Below are 17617 nucleotides of genomic sequence, written 5' to 3' on the forward strand. Positions count from 1 at the left end.
TGCAGAGCTTCCTACTCACGCTACTCACCCCATGAGAAGTCAGGCCTGTTGTGGGGCAGATATCCAACAGTGTTTTCATGTTGGAGAATGTGGAAGGTGCGATGCAATTGGCTAAGAAAAGCGCAGCTGTCAGCTGATGCACATTTCCAGTGTTTTTCCATCATAAATAGCAACAGAGTTTGAATGTTGTTTAAGTGGCGGAAAGTGTGGCATCATCACTGGTGCTTCTGGCATCAGTTGGCTTTGAGTTGAACAGCATTGATGGGGCACGAAACCGAATCGGTCACTTCATATGAGATGCTTTAACCAAAGCTTCATTTATTGTGTTTCCAACATTGTTGGTTAGTAATTATTTTTCTTTTATTAGTAATTTTAATGGCTCAATGTCCGTAACCTTTTAGTATCTTTTTTTATTTATTTATTATTATTTTTATTTCCTTCTTTCCTGTCTACCTTGGTTATATGTCATGATGATGGCTCACATCTTGGAAAATAAAGTTATAAAAATAAGAAAAATTAAACAAAATTAAAATTAAAATTAAAATAAGTCTGGCAATCTGTCCAGGGTGTACCCCGCTTTCGCCCAATGTTAGCTGGGATCGGCTCCAGCAGTTACAGATAATAGATGGATATGAATAACAACAACAACAACAATACTAATGACTCATATTGCCAGGTCTTCTTCCTCACAAAGCAGGAAACCGTAAAATATTATAAAACAAATGATGTTCTGTGCTTGATACTTCTCACACACAGTCGTGCATTCACATGTTCCAATGACATGTGAATCTACATGTGAATCCATTTTAATGAGCTCTGAATTTATGCTCCCTGACTAAAGATGCAAGCAGCATGAAAAGGCCAGAAAAAATACATGACATTTACACTTTTCCAGCAGTGTGATAGCTCCTCTAATTCTGTACATATTCAGGACCACTTAAACCACAATTACCACCAAATGCACAACATCTTTATGGTTAGAACAATATCTCAACCATCTCTCAGTATAAAGACAAAAACCTCCACATTGGGAGCATCAGGCGCTGTCACCTGGTCCAGGCGGCATGTTGAGCCACGTAGCTGTGTGTGTTTCTTTTGTCACGGCCCAGTGTGTCATCCAGTGTTGTCAGCGTGGCTACTGCTATTCTTGTATCCCACAGCCCTCGCCACAACCTCGACCGCCGCTGCTGCCACGCTTGCTGACTCAATGTTAATTAGGTTAGGGAGCTGCGACTGTAGGTTGGGCTTTTGTTAACTAGAGCTTTGATTTGGGGTTTCGAGGATCTGGCAGCTGAGCGGGCAGCCCTGCAATTGCCGCATTACATGCTGTGGGTTGGCGTGCAATTAGCTAAAAGAACCAGGAGAACTTCATCTTACATCTGGTTTGTGTAATCAAACTGGGCTGCAAACATCGTTTTTTTACAGACTGACACAAAACATGAAGTGCAGTCATATAGGTAGGCTGTGATCAATCCCTGGAGACACTTTACTGTCAGTCCCAAATAAATTCTGAGCATTTAGCGAGTGGTTTCAGGAGCATCTGTAGGGTCAAGAGTCGCTTGAATTCCTCTCATTAGAACCAGGAGGCAGATGGAGCCATGATTCATTTAGCTGGATCTGCATGCAACGCTGCAGACTAGTCATTCATGCACATAAGCAAAAAGATCACACATACTGAAATCTGCCATACATGCTAAACACATGCGTGCACACAGGGTGTGAAGCAGTAATTGCAAATGCTAAGCAGCTGATTTGAGTGTGGATCACTGATGACACTGAATTCAGATCATTATCAACAGAAAATTTGGAAATTAAGTCTCTGGGTGTAAGAAAGAGCAAAGTTATGAGTGAAATATTATGCAGTTGCTTTGCACAATTATATCTTCTATCTGTCGAAAATCTTTCTCTGCCACTGAATTTAACACTTCTGGAAGGCTTTGTGCTGCAACCCTCTGCCTCCAGCCTCCACCTCAGCAAGTGGCCCTGTAGTGTTGCTGCACCACACTGTGAGCGAGGCAGCAACGCTGCAGAGTGGAGGGACACGTCACAGCACCGGCCTGGCCTCAACATAGGGGCAAAATTTCTACGAAACATATTCAAAATACATATGTAATTACTTTGTGTTTTGCAGACATCCCCAAAAAAGTGATTTGAAGCAAGATGACACAAATACCAACCTGTCTCCTTTTTTGATTACAAAAAAAGTATTCATAAGACATATTTGCTTTGCAAAGCTGCTTGAGAAGTAATTAGATTAAAAGGGCAGGTAGTACAGAACATCTTATTTACTATAGACATCGTCTTCTTTCGTCTGCACACTCAGTCCTGGGATGTTTGGGTTTCTATCATCGAGGCTGAGTTATATAGCAACTTATCACAATTAAACTCTGTAATTTAGTATGTGACTGTAAGTAAGAAGAAATCAGTAGGATTTTGTATGTCCACAGATGTTTACGTCTAGAGCTGTAACAATTAATTGATTAATTGTCAACTATTCTTTTTTATAATTTATTATTTAGATAATTGATTAATCTTTTTTTTTTTTTTAAAGTCAAAATTCCAGCTTCTTAAATGTGAATATTTTCTGGTTTCTTTACTCCTCTATGACAGTAAACTGAATATCTTTGAGTTGTGGACAAAACAAGACATTTGAGGACGTCATCTTGGACTTTGGGAAACACTGATCGACATTTTATTTATTGTTTATTACTTTATGTTATTTTTGCCTCATTTGCAGTGCAATATTTAGTGAGAGGCTGAAGGATGAAAAATGGACCTGGACACTCGGATAATTTCTATCGAATAAATCAAATGATGTAAAGATTCAAACAACATCAGAATTGTCCCACTAAGTCATGTAGATATTATTAGAGCTTCAACAATTATTCGATTAATTGATGACTTTTAAATTTATCACCAACTATAAATTTTATAGACCAAAGAACTAATCGATTAATTGACAAAATAGTCTACAGATTAATCGAAAATGAAAATAATAATTAATTGCAGCCCTAGATATTATTATAATAAACCTCTTTTCCTCTGATTAAAGGGACTGTTTTTTAACTTTCTAAGCGTATAAATGTACCGGGTCGGGACACATGCGCGCGCTCGCGTGTGGCCGCCGTCCGCGCTCCTCTGCCTGCTTGCCTTCACTCAGACAGCGCGCGCGTTCTCGCGCACTCGCTCCACCTCTAGACGTGAACGCGCGCTCACTACACACTGCAGAAGAGTTAGTTTAGCTCTGAGAATATCTAGTGAATGTACAGTGGACGTTTGTGCAGAAATAAATGCTGCAGCTTCACCAGACCAACAGAGGTTTCCCATGTCTTGTGAAGTGACGGAGCTCTGCAACGAGTTACGTTGTTGTCTCGTAACCGACCGGGTACCGGTGTCTCCCTGTTCACTCCGGCTGCGGGCGGAGGGAGACGAGTTTCTCGCTGCTGAGGCAGGAGAAGCAAACACAGTATCAGCATTGATTCATGGAGAGACCTTTGTCTGGTCAGCTAACATTACTGCCAAGCAGCTGAAATATAGAGCGATATTGTGGTTTTAGCTGACGTGTGTCGTCTCACTGTTTTGAGCGATGCTCGTTCATGTCTATTTAGAGCGAGCACAAGCACGAGCCCGACGCTGACTTTCGTTGATTTCACGGCCACAGGTGTCGCTGTTAAGAAGCATTTCTGAAAGTTACAAATAGTCCCTTTAATTAACAGATTAATCGACAAGTTGCAGCCCTATTTACAGCTCATCGCCATCGTCATCGTCGTCGTCGTCGTCGTCGTCGTCATCGTCATCGTCATCATCAATGATGTGGGGTCATTATTTTTAAAAACACAAGATACTGTACATATGCTTGAGTTTATTCAGTTTCTCCAGCCATTTCTGCCCATCACCACTGTACAGTATCAGAACTTAACCCCACAGCCACACAGTACACCACAGTCACCACACTTCCTCCAGACACATTGCTGTAGTTCAGCCGGAGAAGCAAACAGGGAGAGAAGACGAGAGGAAGCAGGAGCGAAACGTTCAGGAGAAGAATGAGCAGCAAAGAGAGGAGGAGAGAACGAGGCGGCGGGAGTGAGAGAGAGAGTTGGGAGGGGGCATGGTGAAAAATAGGGGAAGTCAATAAATGGAGAGTCACCAAGGGATCAACCGGGGCTGGAGATAAATATGATTAGGCGGAAAACGTCAAACTGGAGACAGAATATCGAGGAAGGGAACACGAGAGTGGAGGGAATAAGCAAATGGAGGCGAGGATTGAAAAACAGTGAAAGGCAGCCAGACTACAAGAATGGGGGAGGGAGGTGAAATCAAGCCTCTCACACTAGTCGCTGTGTGTGGTCTCCTAGCAACACTGTCAGCCATGCATCTCTTCCTTAGCCACTGAATATGCAACAAAGGAGGACGTCAGCCTCGTCATACGTGATGATCCCAGGGTTAAACTTCGCTGCCGCTTCATTTGTACCTGATCCCCCAGTAACAATATATTTCTTAAATGGAGATAGCATCTGTCTCCCATAGCAACCACACAACCTTGCTGCTTCATGACGTACCTAGCTACACGCCACACACTCTCTACACGTTACAAAGGCTGCTACTTAGACATATCCAAAATAGGAAGCCTGACTAATACACTCAAAGGAATAACATGACATTTTTTATTGATTGCTTTTAAATGCTTTCAAGGTAGATTTTCTTTGTCAGTTGAATCCCTCCTCTCACTTCAGCTGCAAGTCTGGATATGAGAAGCCAGTTATTAAGCATGAAAATCAGGTATAGGTGTTCTCAGCATAGTAATATTTCATCTGCTGTCACAGTGGGAAAGGGGGCCTTGAAGTGAAATAGATATTAGTGTGCACTTGGAGAATAAAATACTAAGACTGTAATACTAAAACTGGAGGCCCGTGAAATCACACCTGGTTCCTCTCAAGATCACTGATCTACGAACAAAATGCTCAAACCAACTTCCACATGTGCTGGATGGTCTGAACAAAACCAAGTTGCAGATAACGAGTATAACATTTTCAGTTGGTAAAACGTTCCCAGACACTTATTTATAATCTTTATTTTCCTTTATCAAACACACCTCTAGAGCAGAGGTTTGTGTGACGACATCACCATTGAACGGTTGGCAAAGCAAAAGCAGCTTTCAGAATATAAATATTGACCGGTGCTGAGAACTAAGGTCAGCTGAGGATTCATTTCCTTCCTTCTCATGAACGTCTGGTTGGTATCTACCTTTTTCACATTCAAATGCACAACTGATTTGTTTCAAACTCTTACAGGCGCATCTTGGTTGGTGACTGTGATTATGGGTCATGGTAACATGGTTGTGCTAATGATATATGTCCATTGTTTGTCATATAATGCATAATAGTTAAGTTTATAAGCTGCATGGTAATAAAGGGGAAACTGAAAAATAATGTCAAGATATAACACAATTGTGACTGAAATAAGAAGCAATTTGGGAAATACACTCTCTCGTCAGTACAGCAAATTTAAAGGTGTACCCAGCGTCCTGTCAACCACCTCTGAAGCACGATAATTAACAATTTATATCTCTTTTGTGTAATCTGTACAAATATTTTGGGTTAAGTGGTTTTGAACTATTTCTTGGCCAGCCAGGTGGAGTAACTTTCTGAAGTCTCTGCTGGTTGCCTGGCAACCTCATGCAAGGCCCATGGAAAGAGGCTGGGACACATGTGCAGTGTAACTGAAGCTGCGGTCGTGCGGTGCGATGGGTTCAATTTCGGCGAGTGCAGACCAGATTTTACTGCGCATGTGTTGTACCCCAAAAATTTGACATGTTGATGAAGCATGACCCAGCCTCCTTCCATAGGCCTTGAACCTCATGGCAATGACAAGACTTTGTTTTTTGTACAGATTAAACAAACAAGATATAACGTGTTAATTAGCTTTAGAGGTACTGAATTTTTTTTTACGTCTCGACAGAGCCAGCCTGTTTCCAGTCTTTGTGCTAAGCTAAGCTAACAGGCTGCTAGCTTTAGCTTCATATTTACCGTACAGACATGTGAGTGATATCAATCTTCTCATCTAACTCTCTGCAAGAAAGAGAATAAGAGCATTACACCAAATGTCAAACTACTCCTTTCTGACAAAGTGACAAAGACCAGCTCATATTCCAAAAGTAAACTTTGTGCTGACAGAGTACAAAGATGTTTGCAAAATATTAATGGCCTGATATCACAGTCACACTTTCTGTTCACAGATGTTCAACTTGCACTGAGAGATATTATCCTAAACATTTGGTCAGTTAGATAATTTATGCTGTATCACACCATTGACCATTAAGTGTTGTGATGTGGACAGGATATCCCTCAGCACATCTGATCAAGGGAACACTGACACATTCAAACCTTTCATAACCAATGTAATGTAGAGTTCACCTATTGTCAGTGATTGTAAGGTGTCAGGATCCATGTATCGTCCTACAGCTTTTTACGGACACATGAGTTGCTCCTGTCAAACTTATAGAGAATAAATTAGGCGTGATATAACCAATCACCCTCATTGTTTGAATCTCCACTTTTCTTACCATACATTTCTTTCTTCAAATAATACTGTGTTTGATGTTTATGTTTATGTCTGTTTTGGCACCCAATTTGACTGTTATCAGGCCATCAAATAGGCATAAACTGTTACTATAAGCACTATAGACGTTGGTCATTAGGGGGCCTACTACACCTACTACATTGTAAAGCGAAACTTAAAAGCAACACATTCTAACATGTTGTAAAACTGAATGAAATGTTACATTTTGAACACAAACAGAAAGGCCTCTTTAGGTTTAGGCAACACATAGCATCTTGGGTGAAAACCCTGTGTTTTGTGTCCCATCCATCTATTTCCCCAAACCTCCACCCCAATATGGAGTTTCACACTGTCTATACTACAGCGTCTGACTCCTGTTTCTGCTCCTGTCATAATTACTACAATCGCTAGAGGTCTCTGTTGTGTTCTTTTATACCTTCTTTCGGTGATCTACCATGTGAATAGATGATAAAACCTAATATTGGGTGTAGTAGGCCCCTACTGATCCACATCTGCGGGGCTTATAGCAACCGATAATGCCTTTTTTATCATTTATTTTGTCATTTAATGGTCTGACAACAGTCTAATCAGCTGGTATTGGGGTCTAAAGGAGTGCCTGTCCATCTAGAGTGCCGAGTTGCGCTGTACAAAAGATGATCAATGACCTCGACTTAATAACGCATACCTTTTGCATATGTATTTCCTCCCAAAAAGAAGGATAACTGTTTAAAAGTGATTCTATCAGTCAGGCAGTATGCTACAAGTTCTCTGACAGACGTATTGCATGTGCAGACTTTGAGATATGTCAGCCTTGAAACCAAAATCCTTGGAAAGCTTGCGCTCTGCTAGATTGACCTGCAGGCCACAAAACCCTTTCAAGCAACATCTATTGCTTTGTGGGCTTTTACACACGAGTTTGGACAAAAACAAAATCAATCTAACCTTCCAAAACAACAAAACAGTTACCTGAGATAAAACCAAACAGCCAGATGCTACTGGTAGTTTGACCCAGCTTCTGTTTGTAATTGTAACTACGGGAGTCCTCCTCTCCCTCTTATGTCTTGTGTTCCCTCACTATCACCTGTTCTAGGCCGCTCCTCCTAAAAATCTCCTAAAAATTGTCTATATGCTGGATATTCTCATCTACTCAGCAGCCACAAAGGCATTGTGTAAATTTAGAATATGGAGGGCAAAAAATCTGGGAGCAGATATTTTTTTCACATTGAGCCTAATTAATATGAATTTTGAAGTGTGTCTGTGCTGAGAAAGAAAATTAGATTATTCAAATAATTCCCTCATTGTGCATCACTAAACCAGAAGTCACTATTTTCACCCGTAGGTTATGTGGGGCTCTTTGCTGCTATGAGCATCGCCTCGACTTTTCTTCTTCTTCTCCTCATGCACTCATGCTGTTGTGTGCTGAACGCTCTACAATATTGCATTGTGCAGTGAAATGCCTGTGGCTGATGAGAATGGACAGGAGGAGGAGGAGGAGGAGGAAGATGTAGAGGCTGATGTATCACTGCAGGCCAGGGATGGAAGGCACATGAGAGGCGTAGAGGAATTTTGCAGATTTTTTCTCTTGACCTCTTTCTGATGTTATGGACATAAAAAAAAGAAATAACCTCAGTTTTTCATCAGGAGGGTCGCTTAGAATAAATCAAACTTTAACGACATGTTGCATCATTCTTTTTGGGGTCAAAAACCCCAAATACGCACACTTAAATATACATGCACAAGATACTTTGCACTCCTTGGATTCCTCCTCCTTGTACAACCTGAGTGACCGCTAAATTTTTCATGGACTGCAACCAAAAATACCCTACAAAAAAGCTTTCCCTGTTCCCCCTTGCCCTGTGCTACCAGCCTTGAGCCACAACAGACTTTGCGGAGATGCTCGGTGTTTGTCTCCACTATGCACCTTTCCTGCCAACAAATGAATCTATTACTGTCAGTGTGTGTGTGAATAAGTAAACATCTGTACGATGTGTGGATCATGAACAGTTCTGAAGAGCTGCAGTTATAGTGTTACAGTTATAGAGTGTAACATGCTAGTAAAAATAAATCTAAAATAACGCTCATCATTTATTCCCTGTTCAAAAACCAGCCAATAAGTCTGTTGTCAGGCTATTAAATAGGTGTTATCAGTCGCCCCATAGATGTGGGTCAATAGGGGCCTACTACACCCACTAGTAGGTTTTATCATCTATTCACATGGTAGATCCCCGAAAGAAGGTATAAAAGAACAACCAACAATGTGTAGTTGTCTTTGTGTTCATAGTTATTTTAACCCAAAACACAAGTGGGGTTTTGTTGCCTAAACCTAAAGAAGTTGTAGTTTTGTTGCCTAAACCTAACAGTTTTTTTTCCTAGACCTAAAATATTTGCAGTTTTAATGCCTAAACCTTCCTGTTTTTTTTGTCTAAAACTAAAGAAGTTGTAGTTGTGTTGCTTAAACCTAAAGAAGTTGTAGTTTTGTTGCCTAAACCTAAAGATGTAGTTTTGTTGCATAAACCTAAAGAAGTTGTAGTTTTGTTTGGATAAACCTAAAGATGTAGTTTTGTTTGTGTTCAAAACGTGATGTTTCATTCAGTTTTATAACATGTTAGAACGTGTTGCTTTTAAGTTTCACTTTCACAACATAGTAGGCAAAGTAGGCCCCTAATGACCCACATCTATGGTGCTTATAGTGACTGATAACACCTATTTAATGGCCTGATAACTGTCCTATTGGGTGCAGCAAGAGACGACCAGTGAATGACCTCCCGATCCCCACTTCCCACCTCTGCTTGCCCTTGCCTTCATCGTCTTCTGCTAGAATCTGCAGTAACCAAGGTGACCCACTGCACTTAGCATACATGAACACGGCCTACAGGTCTACAAGCTCTTACACTGGACATGTTTCTTTCTTTTGCACACATATATGGTTCAAAATGTTGCAGAAATTCCACATCATATCAGAGAATAAAAGAAGCACCATGCGGAAAAAGACAAAGAGAAGCAATGAAGATTGGACAATGAAATCAGAAGAAAGCTTAGAATCTGTGCATTATGACCGTCACTAGACGTGGTGTGACGAAAGAGTGCAAAATCGCCTTGTTCAAATTTTTCTGCAGTGTTTCCTCAAATAATCTGCTTTCAGAGACATTATTCAACACTGTACATAAGTCAACTCTTGTCCATCACATCCCAAAAAAAGAGAGAGATTCCATCATATAAAAAGAGAAAGTCTCTATTTTGTTTGCTCTTTGTATTCGGCTGCTGAAACCCAGACTGTGAGGTACAGCGCTGTAAGGGAAAAGAGCGAGAACTGAAAAAGCCCCTCCACGCTCGCGCCCCGTGCACGAGGGGAAGAGCTCCACTCTGCAGCTGCACACGCTTCACTGAGCCAGCATCCCTCTCTAACCGAGAGCTGACTTATTTTAGATGTGGATTACCAAGCAATATTGCCTGCCTCCCTGTTAGTTTGTTCGTTTGAAGTCTTTTGAAGTTTCTTCTTGGATATTTATTTTAAAAAAAAAACTGATCATAAAAAATCCTGTCAGATATAAGTGATGTTGCACATTTAGCACTAAATAGTTCCTCAGTACATGATGTTCTTATCTCTTATGGAAGTGAGAAATGTCTCGTCTGCTCTGACTCTCAACACAACTCGGATGATCTCTCTGAGCCAAATCAAACCTGCGTGAACCAAAGCTGAACCTATTTCATGATCCAGAGCCCGACTTCACTACATGTGCTTACTACTGACTACTGATTCGAACCCCACAGTTTGGACTTATTTGATTCACCTATAAAAAAAAGCTAAAAACATCATAGCCCGCGGCGCTTTAGGCTGTCCCTGCCCCAACAAGACAAACCTCATAAACTATTCAGCAACAATTAAGCAAAGCCCACTAGCCCAAAGCAAAACAGGGATCAGATGAACATCACTGCGAACCAGACACATGATTTGCCTCCCGGCAGCTTGTAGTGGGCTTGACTCATATCTCAAAAGAGCTAGTACATTTTAAATTGCCTTATTTTTGCCTCATTTGCAGTGTGCAATATTTATTGAGAGGCTGAAGGATGAAAAATGGACGTGGACACTCGGGTAATTTCTATCGAAAAAAATCAAATCAAACAACATCAGAATTGTCCCAGTAAGTCATATAGGAAATTAGTAGAGCTGCAACAATTAATCAATAACTGTTAAATTAATAGCCAACTATTTTGATAATCAATTTATCGTTTTGAGTAATTTTTTTTAAGAAAAAACAGTCAAAATTCTCTGATTCCAGCCTCTTAAATGTGAATATTTTTCTGGTTTATTTACTCCTCTGACAGTAAACTGAATATCTTTGAGTTGTGGACAAAACAATACATTTGAGGATGTCTTTGGAATAGGCATTTTTCACCATTTTATGACATTTTATAGACCAAACAACTAATTGATTAATCGAGAAAATAATCAACAGATTAATAGACAATGAAAATAATCATTAATTGCAGCCCTAGTTATTATTATAATAAACCTCCTTTCTTCTGATTGAAAGATGGAGCAGCAGCAGCGTTGGTGTGATTAGCAAAGCCAGGTATAGGCCACAAGTGGTCTTCCAACATTTGAATCATCCTACTCCTTGTGCACAAAATCCCCCGATAAGCGAGTCATAGCGTAGGTTGCACAGGATAAGCGCGCGCACAGGCACACAAACACAAACACGCACACACACACACACACACACACACACACACACACACACACACACACACACACACACACACACACACACACACACACACACACACACACACACACACACACACACACACACACACACACACACACACACACACACAGCACACACCGGCACACACACACACAGGCACACACATATGCACACACCCGCGCACACACACAGCTCTCCCACTCATTCATCTCATTACATACAAATCATGTCTCTTATGGCCCGGTTGTTTGCATCCCGCAGTGTTCACCAGCATGACAGTAACTCAGAAGAAGAGCTTCTGTTTAGACATTTTGTTTGAGAAAATAAAGACTGACAAAGCTAATCGCTGGTAAAGCATACACACTGCCACATCTGATGTTTTATATACTGTATATGTGTGTGTGTGTGTGTGTGAATAAAATCAGGCACTTTTCAACAGTTGTTAGAAATCAGTAAGTCAGACTTGTCTAAGAGCATTTTGAGAGAAGCTGAAAAGAGAAGTGGTAAAACCGTACAGGCTTGTTGGCCTCACAGGTGTGATTGGCAGGTTTTCAGCTACAGCGTCTCACTTGAGCGATTCCTATTCCTGTCATTCCTGCTGTTCACTGCGCTGACAGTGATGAAATGAAAAGGCACTAACTGGGGCAAATGGCAGATGATGGCGGATGGTGGACTTGGGCAGTGTTTTCTTATATGTTGTACTTCACCAAAATGGAAAAAATATCATTGACTTTAACAGGATGATTATGAGTGGCTTGTGTGGAGACTTTCTTTGGCCCAAGTGGCTCCCATCCAGACATGAGAGCGCAATACTTGAACAATTTCACCTCTGCTACTAGGGATGCACCGATCCAATTTTTTCAGTCCTGATACCGATAGCAATATCTGGGCTTTGGGTATCGGCCGATACCCAGTACCGATCCAATACCAGTGTTTAATTAATAAGCTGTATGCCTCACTGTGTGGGAGTGCCTTGGATCATTCTTTTATGTGTAAGGAAACATCAGGCTTGACCTAAACATCGCTTTCCTAACTTTTTAAAACAAAATGTAACAAATAAATACATTTCTTACACGGCTGTGTTGAATACTCGATTCTGATTGGTCAATCGCGGCATTCTGCGGTCTGTAATTTCTATATAACAGACCGTTGCTATGGGCGCAGCTCTGACGTCAGACTCTGGCGGACTGTTTTCATGTCAAAATATTGATTTCTTAAGTAAGTACCCGTGTAATAAGCGGGATAATGTACAGCTAGCGGGTCATTGTTGTGAAAGAATCCCCTTCAGGGCGAGGAGAGACCTGCAGCATCGCCCTGTCGGGGATTCTTTCACAACAATGACCGGCTTGCTGTACATTATCCCTTACAGATAACATAACATACATTTATGAATTGTTATTTATTATTAAAATAATAAATTGTACACCAGCAACTTGGTAAAAAATTAACAGGAATTAAAATTCAGGTGTAAACCTTTTTAATGCAGCAACAAATTGGTCGAAACTTAAACAGGGTTTAAATTTCCAGTATATAATATATATAGTCTATACATATAGAATTGAATAGATCGGCCCAATTGTCACCGATACCCGATCCAACTATTTGAGTCAGTATCGGCCCGATCCGGTATCAGTGTCGGTGCATCCCTATCTGCTATATCGGATCTAATTGTTTGTGATGCACCAATGTTCTCAGCATATTGCTCTGAAACAGCACTGGTAATAATATGCCAGTAATTGGGTAGAAACATGGCCATTTTGAAACAAATCAGTCAGATTTTCATGTTAATTTACCCAATATTGAAACAATACCAGGGCTTTTAATAATTAAAAAAATGCAATTAAAATGCTTGCTAAACAGAGCCATATTTATGCTATACAGATAAAAGATCACCTTTTTTTTAAATCTCAAACATATTTATATTTGAAATCAAATCAAATGCTACCTATCCAATCAGCTGGGCTTCTTTTCAGTCCAAATGAAGATTGCTCTGACATTTACAACACACACTCAAGTCGTCCTGCGTTCAGATTTGCATTTCTGAAGCCACTGTGTACACTCACCTATCTCACACGTGGTTGCCAAACCCTGAGTTTTTGCCGGTGACCTTTACGAATGCCTCAGACGATGAATTACTGCTGTGAGACGCTTCTACAACCATTATGCTCCACATCAGTTTCAGACCCACATATGCAGTGACATGTCAGGGCAACGATGTTTGCGGAACATACGTTTTTGCTTGTTTGCAACACAAGGCTGCCAGAAAAATAACATGTTTCCGCCTCCTAATGATTTAGTGAGCATTAGTCAAGGTCTTTTGAAGGTCTTTGGCATAAATGCAGCACATTAATGAGAATAGGGACATTAACACAAGACCACTTTGGACCAGTTATGCGTGCTGAGACATGTATAATTCAAAATAGAGTTACAATGTGCTTCCATATCTTGCCAATTACTGTTCTCACGTAATGATGCTGAAATTACTTTGCTAAGGGCTTCTTAGAAGACAAATGGTACACAAACATATGTAAACATATGTGCTTTCTGTCCCAAATACTTACTTGCATGTTTATCCATGCGGAAGATACTGCGTAGATGCAGATGAATAGGTGGTGATTAAAATGGCTTGAGACTGGGACCTTTGTGCCAACAAGAGAGGAGTAACTGTTGGCTCCTCACTTTATTTATTTTGCATGGTACCATGCAAACGGCTTTGAAAGGTTTAATGAGAAGAAAACAGAGGGGAAATGAACAAAGATGAGTTGCCTCAAGGAAATCATTACCACACATCATTATTCTTGACTACACACTGCAATGAAGACGGGATACTGCAAGATGCTTACAATCCAGAAGGAAAGCATTTAGAGGGGAACGTTTCATTTGGCCACATACATCCCAGACGTCGTCCGGTCAGACAAGGGACACACATGCACAGCATTTTACAGTGTGGAGCACCCAGCGAGCCAACAACATCCACCCCAAATAAAGCACCAAGAAGTCAGTGGTCATTTGTAGAGTCGTGGGTGCAGGGGATGTGTATCCATTTAAAACGTTGCCATGATTATTTTTCTTCCCTGTATCCAGTGCATCACGTAAAAATATAGAAAGCAAAAAAAATTACAACAATTTCTCAAGGAGAGCGGGCAATCTGTGTGCCTTTATGATATCTATTTAGAGAGGGAGAAACAGCTGAAAAAGTCTAATGGGATTCAAGTCTCCCTCTCTTTACTTGACAGCCGATGAGTAAAGAGCCAGGAGAGACAGAAGACAAAGGGGGGTGACATCTAACAATGTCCGAGGCAGGATTTGTACCCAGGACATCGCTGGTAAATGGCATGCCCTTTAATCAAGGAGCCACCAGAGAGAACCTTTACACCTTTAGACCTATTTTTAATGCAACACTGACCGACTCAAGTGCAGGAAAAAGTTGACTGGATCCCCAAGAAACACAGGGTTTCATGTTGATGGGAACTGATTTAACAATACGTGCCATATGATTAAATATACAATACAAAAAATGTTAGTTTAAGTACTTAAATCAATTTGACCTACATTTGTGACAAACAGTTTCAGATTAAAGGGGGCACTCCATCAGTTTTCACAGTTTCTCAGTCTGTGAAAACAAGTGTCTGATGTCATCTAGAAAATAACCCTGATGACGTCACGCTGATGTCACCTGGGTTATCTAAACTTGGTCTTGGACAAATCCATAACATACAGCCTGTTATAACCTGGGAGCTTGAAGTTTACCAAGAAGGGAGCATCTAACAAAGAGACACTACTGACCAGTCTTTTATAACCTGTCCCTTGCAAGTCTACCGATGTTATAAATTCAGGTCAACGATTACACTTCTCCACTTCTGAATACAATATTCTCAGCTCTTTGAGACAAAGACATACATTAGCTTTGCAAACTCCCTTTCTAATTAGAAGTGTTATAAGCTTTGTATACAAAGAAATTAAATAGCAAAATAAAACACCACTCAAAGTCTATACCGCTTTATCAATAAATTAACTAGCCTGCTTGTTTAAAAAAAAAAATGTCATGGTACTCAACCAACGCCTCCATAATATACAATTCCAAGATACCAGTCGACTTCTACACACATAAATACAAACTTTACTCAAATTCAGTCTCATCTCTGAGTGGACACAGATGTAAACATCAGTAGTACGACTCGAGTTACACTGATACCAGATCAGATCTTTAAACACAAACCAGTCATGTTGTCATTTTTCAAAAGAGGGTGCACCGTCTGTAGAGCTAGAGCTAAAGATTATTTTCATTATCGATTAATCTGAAGATTATTTTTTTTATTATTATTTTTAGATTGTTTGGTCAATAGAGAAGAAAATGACAGTCACAACTTTGCAGAGCTCAAAGTGACATCTTGTTTTGTAATAAACCCAAAGTTATTCAGTTTTATTATTATTATATATGACAAAGACAAGCAGCAAATCCTCCCATTTGAGAAGCTGGAATATGAAAATGTATTGCATTGTTTCACTATTTCTGCTTGAAAATGACTGAAACGAATATTCAATTCTCAAAATAGTTGCTGATTTATTTTTCTGTCAATAAATTAATTGAGTCATCCTTTCAGCTGTACTGGGCTATTCAATCACTTTTACTAGAGTGTCATTTACTCAGCATGAAAGTACAGGGGGAAGTGTAGCAGAGTGATGGGAGAGAAAACTGTAATGAAGATTCAATCTAAAACCACTAAGGGCAAACTTTAACTGCCTCTGACTGAGATATAAAGTCATCTCATAGTAAACAAAGTGAAATACTTCTCAGACCGAATAACCAGAAATGTCTCTGTGATTACTAAAAACTGCAAACGCACAAAGCCAGAAGCACAGTATATAAATCCTTCATTTCTCAACTGATAGCAGTCACTCACATTGCTCATGTGCTACAGCGGAAACAGTATTCCTCCCTCATTTCTGATGCCGTCTCCCTCTGACAGAGCCGAGAGAACCAAGATGGTGAAACCACAGATGGAAGAAGCACCTGCTCTCCCATTAAAGAAACAGCAATGTATACAGAAGCCAGCTAAACACGACCACGGTGCTACTGATTCTGAAATACCTGCACAACTGGCCAGTAGTAGCCATTTATATTACTTTCACCAACCTATTGACCTGCTGCTGCTCAAACTCTAGGGAAACAATCTGTTTGGGTGCTCCAAAGCAAAAAAAAATCCATTACTGCTCATCCAGACAGGGGTATCCACTTGACTAGAGAAATGGGCTTAAAATGTCAGCATCTGCCACGTCTGTTGCACATCCATCAGTCCCCTGCTTCCCATCAGTCCCTGCATGTGTGGGCCTTCCCTCGCCCTCTCTGGGTCCAATATATATGTGTATTCAATCTTCCAAAGTGAATTGCTCATCTGTTTTGGAATCAGACATGATGTATCCTGCCGTGCAGAGCAACTGAATCATCCAGTTTATGGAGAAAAGCTAGTCAGAATCCTCTCTCCTTTATTGAAAACACTGGTCACTTTTTATTCTTTCTGTAAATGCATCACAAGCTCTGCCTAATTTCATTAACCAAAGCCTGTGGTTGTTTATTTTTATATATGTTTAAAGCTCTAGATTTAGCAGGATAAATCCTCAAGGACTACCAATGAAATATGTTCCATTTGTTTCCACAATGCCACATAGAGTTTCACATTTCTGGACTGAATTTGGGATCACCAGGCGAACAAACGACAGTTGACGACAGGTTGTGCGAGCCACGCTTTTCCTTCTGCATTCAAGACACACTGCACAGTATGTGTGGCTCACAGCCTGCACTCACTGACCCCAAATACACAGCTGCTCTAAAACCATCCCTGCTCTCCTCTGTTTGTACCGAGGAGTGCTTAAACCAAACTGCACAGTCACTTATCAAATCCTGTTTATCTGTATCGGTTAGCCTATAAACAAGACTTAAAGCCATTTATAGGAAGATTTTTTCTGTCATACTCAGCTCCAAGGTCAAGCAAGACTGACTGGTAATAGTTTTATTTTATATTTCAGTTCAATTTCAGGCGGATGGCAGAGCATCCAACATGCTGCTGCATCATCCCTACAGAAAAAGCACATTTCTACATTCACATACAGGGATGTCTGTAATATTCCTATTTAAAGTTCCACATTGTGTTGGATTTGCAGCCTGCTAACTGACATGCCTGCTTATTTCAAAATAAAATGTCAATTTAATAAAGATATAACATTTCAGCTAAGTCGAGCAGCCCTCTCTGATTCTTCCAATAACATTGGAAGCCAGTCAGGTAGAGAAATAACCAGCCTATAACACATTTTAGCAGCCCAATAACTACTGTTTATTGCAATTTCTTTAA

The 17617-nt window shown here is 40.4% G+C and overlaps 1 protein-coding gene across 1 annotated transcript in view; it reads right to left on the minus strand.

Annotated features, from left to right (window-relative positions):
- The window catches only part of LOC119475642 (neuronal tyrosine-phosphorylated phosphoinositide-3-kinase adapter 1), a 38311-nt gene that overhangs the window by 19161 nt on the left and 1533 nt on the right, over window positions 1-17617 (minus strand). The gene's annotated exons all lie outside the window — the stretch shown is intronic.

The sequence above is a fragment of the Sebastes umbrosus genome, chromosome 17 (genome assembly GCF_015220745.1).
Source record: "Sebastes umbrosus isolate fSebUmb1 chromosome 17, fSebUmb1.pri, whole genome shotgun sequence".
NCBI lineage: Eukaryota > Metazoa > Chordata > Actinopteri > Perciformes > Sebastidae > Sebastes > Sebastes umbrosus.